Source organism: Benincasa hispida, chromosome 2 (genome assembly GCF_027475165.1).
Source record: "Benincasa hispida cultivar pf3 chromosome 2, pf3_genome.v1.1, whole genome shotgun sequence".
NCBI classification, from domain to species: domain Eukaryota; kingdom Viridiplantae; phylum Streptophyta; class Magnoliopsida; order Cucurbitales; family Cucurbitaceae; genus Benincasa; species Benincasa hispida.
The window spans coordinates 8,503,718-8,508,055 of record NC_143479.1 but is presented as its reverse complement, the minus strand read 5'-3'; positions in this window follow the sequence as shown (position 1 = coordinate 8,508,055).

The window sequence follows — 4,338 nt, the reverse complement described above, 5'->3', positions numbered from 1 at the left end:
GTCTTTTGGGCATCGAGTGTCCTAAATAATGGTACCCCAGTCTAGACTGTTGTAGTACTCTATGTTTTAAACGTCCTTAAAACGTTTAATGTCCACTGCATTTCTCTGCTTGTTCTTTCCCATCATTGCAATCTCCGTGTAGTAGACTACTAATGTGATATTCACAGCATCATCGTCGTTTTCAAACTCCAACTCCTTGTATTTTTCTTCTAGTAGATAGACATATAAGGTGTCCTTCATCACTCGGTTACTGAAATACTTGATTGTAAGTTCATACAAGGATTGCTCATTTTGATTAACTCGCGTAGGGGATTGCCACAAACCAATCATCAATGAATAATCATCCTTCGAAAAAGTGATGACCTTTCCACTAACAGGGAATGAAATTGAGTCAGCTCTCGTGCTCTTCACTTCTCTCAACAACATATAATGGATAATTGAGCTGTTGAACACATGTAAACGTTTACAAATCGTCCAAAAACTGTTCTCTTAAACATCTATAACTTCCTTGGGGTAAATTTCTCGTTCACAGTCTTGTTTGCATCAGCAATGTGGGCCAAGCTCGTTATTTGACTGGAAATTGGTCGACTATAGGTGCTTTGAAATGTGTTGACATCTTAAATCACTTTTGCATGAAATAAAGATTCAATCAGTAAACTCCTTCAGAAAAAACTTTGTAAAAGACATTCTATTTAAGTCTCGCCAGTATCGCTCTCTTTGGTATCGTTATCTCTGGTATTGCTCTCCCTGGTATCGCTTGAAGGAAATCAAGCATGAGGATTTCCATGAGCAGCGAAAGGATTGTTCCAAATTCCATTCAAGTTGAACATAAACAATTACAGTACAAGAACTAAAACTAACAGGTCATACACAAAATAAAATTACAACATGCTGACAAGAGTGTCAAGGGATAGAGTATGCATACCTTCGAAGAAACAATCTTCAAACTCCCTCGATCAGTCTATAAGCGTCCACAACAGCACAACCCTCGAACGCAATGGCTGGTGCACAGCACGATCAATAGCATGAACATAATGAACAGCCAACGGCTCCTCGAAACCAATCGAGTCACACTCGATTTAACGAAGTGAGTGAGGACACCACCACAATGGTTACCTTAGTATTCTTGGTGTGAGAATCCAGAAGTTTTGGGCTCTGTATGATCTTAGTTTGAGGAAGAGACTGGATGACAACAATCGTGCAGACGATCGAGCAAGTGGGAGATAGGAAGCTATCTAGGTATAGACGATATGCTCGAGAGCGACCAATGGTCTGCAGGTATGAATAAATAGAATCGTTGGGATTGGCTCCCTCCCTGTGGGCAACACACTTAAGACACTCTTCATCTATAGATCACTTTCTATGGGAGTCCGCAAGATGGACATCAGGTGGGTTCAACTCGTCCTCATCGCGTACATCCCTCACCACATCATGGAACATATCATTACTAGGCGTGAATGTCCCTCCTTCCACCCTTCCACATTCAGTATCCTCGTGCTCATAGTGTTCATGTTCATCCCCTCCCTCCACCCTTCCACATTCATCATTGTTACCTCCATGATGATCATCACCATCACTTTCAGAACTACCCCTACTACTCGATCTATTGCCACTTTCAGCACTATCATCATTGGCACCTAGATCAAATATAGGTCATCTATCCATTGGGGTATCCTGAAACTCCCTTTCAGCGTCTGTTATGACAATACCCTCTTTAACCTCTATTTGCATTAACAATCCAGTAAACTGGTTAGTGCCAATTTAATAACCAAATAATCATATTATGCATAGAGTAAACGTACATTGTTAGACTCGAATATGTCTCTTTCAAGTACTTTGAATGACACTGAGTGTGATCATGACCATCGTAATATGCGAGGCAAAGCCACCTTGCTCCTTCGCTCTGCAATGTTCCTAGCTATCGATGCTGCTAGGATCTCGTACGTCCATACCTAAATAAAACTTAACATATATTAAGAACAATAATAATGTTAAATCAAACAACACGATTATTATGTTAAGCAAATCTACCTGGAACACTTGTGGAAATCCACGCAAGAGTACTTCACGACGTAATTTTTATTTCCTTTCACCTTTGTCTTGTATAGACTACTTTTAACATTCAATGCAGTTTTTAGGGCATCAAGTGTCTTCTCCCAAATAATGGTACCCCAGTCTAGACTGTTGTAGTACTCTATGTTTTGAACGTCCTTAAAACATTTAAGGCCCACTGCATTTTTCTGTTTGTTCTTTCTCATCATTGCAACCTTCTTATAGTAGACTAATGTGATCTTCATAGCATCCTCGTCATTTTTAAACTTCAACTCCATTTCACAAACCAGTCATCAACAAAAAACCATCCTTCGGAAAAGTGACGACCTTTCCATAAATAGAGAATGAGATTAAGTTAGATCTCGTCCTCTTCACCTTTCTCAACAATATATGATGGATAATTGGGTTGTTAAACACCATGTCAACATCTACAAATCGCCCAAAAATTGTTCTCTTGAACATCTCTAACTGCCTTGGGGTAAGCTTCTCCTTCACAGTCTTATTCGCATTACCAATGTGGGCCAAGCTCGTTACTTGACCAAAAAATCGGTCGACTACAAGTATTCTAAAATGTGTTGACATCTTAAATCACTCCTCATGAAATAAAGATTCAATTAGTAAACTCCTTCAGAAAAAAAAATTGTAAAAAACATTCTGTTTAAGTCTCGCTGGCATCGCTCTCGCAAGTATCGCTATCGCTGGTGTCGCTCTCTCTGGTATCACTCTCTATGGTGTTGCTCTCTCTAGTAACTCTTACTTATTTCGCTCACATTCTCTCTTTTTACTCGTCTTCAACTATAGAACACATCGAAACAAAAAAAAAAAAAAACAAGAAAAAAAACCATAGGTTCACAATATTTCTAAACCTCAAAATGACCCACCCACTACAAGAAATCTAACTTCTCCCGATGTCACAATTCGTCGAAACAAGTGGAAAATATGTCAGGAGAGACTCTATCGACGAATAACGAGTCATCGGAAGTTTGGTCAGGAAAAACCCGTCGAGAGAAGAACTCCCTACGCATGAAAGGACGACGTCGGGAGTTAGTCGAGGAACTCCCGATGCATGTATAAGTCATCGGGAGTTAGTCGAGGAACTCCCGACGCATGTATAAGGCATCGGGAGTTCCACTAACTGTCGATGCCTTAGTTGGGAGTTCCTCAACTAACTCCCAGCGTTGTTTTCTATGCGTCGAGAGTTCCCAAACTCCCGACGGTTGTTTCATGCGTCTGGAGTGCTTGAACTCCCGACGATTTATTTGATGCGTTGGGAGTTACGAGAACTCCCGATGCAGTAATATATGCACGAGGAGTTTCTTCATTAATTGAAAATTGTTTTTCAAATATTTTTAATTTATAGTTTGTAATTTTTTAAAATTTGATCTGAAAAACCTGTAAAAACATAATTAACCAAATAAAGATTCACATAATAAATAAAACAACGAAAACAAAGTCCATACTATAACAAATAAATCAAAAATTACAATATCCTAAAATAAAAAAAAGTTGATATTAGAACTTCATAAACACTCATATCACAAATACATAGAAGAAATAAAATGAAAACAACGTCTAAAACACGTCTGGAACACAATATCTTCAACAATCGTCCAAGCTCGTCTCCGAACAGCATTCTACAATAAAACAAAAATATTCAAATGTCATAATTGGTAAACATCCACAACATATTATAACTTTGTAAACATTCATAAACACACAAGAACTCCAAGTTCAACGACAAGACGAGTGTAATGAAACTCTACCCACTCCCCATGACAAATATGGAACCTCCTGAACATAAAAAAACACACAAATTTCATAAACAAGAACCAACACACATAAAACTCAAACTTTGTCCCCAAAATGGTTTAAACCAGTTTCAACTCCCCTCACAACACATTAGAACTTTATAAACATTCGTAAACACATAAGAACTCCAAGTTCAACGACAAGACGAATGTAATGAAACTCTATCCACCCCCACAACATATTAGAACTTCATAAACATTCATAAACACACAAGAAGTCCAAGTTCAACGATAAGACGAGTGTAATGAAACTTTACCCACCCCACACGACAAACATGGAACCTTCTGAATATGAAAAAACACACAAATTTCATAAACAAGAACCAACACACATAAAACTCAAACTTTGTCCCCAAAATGGTTTAAACCAATCTCAACCCACCCCCCACAACACATTAGAACTTCATAAACATTCATAAACACACAAGAAGTCCAAGTTCAACGATAAGATGAGTGTAATGAAACTCTACCCACCCCT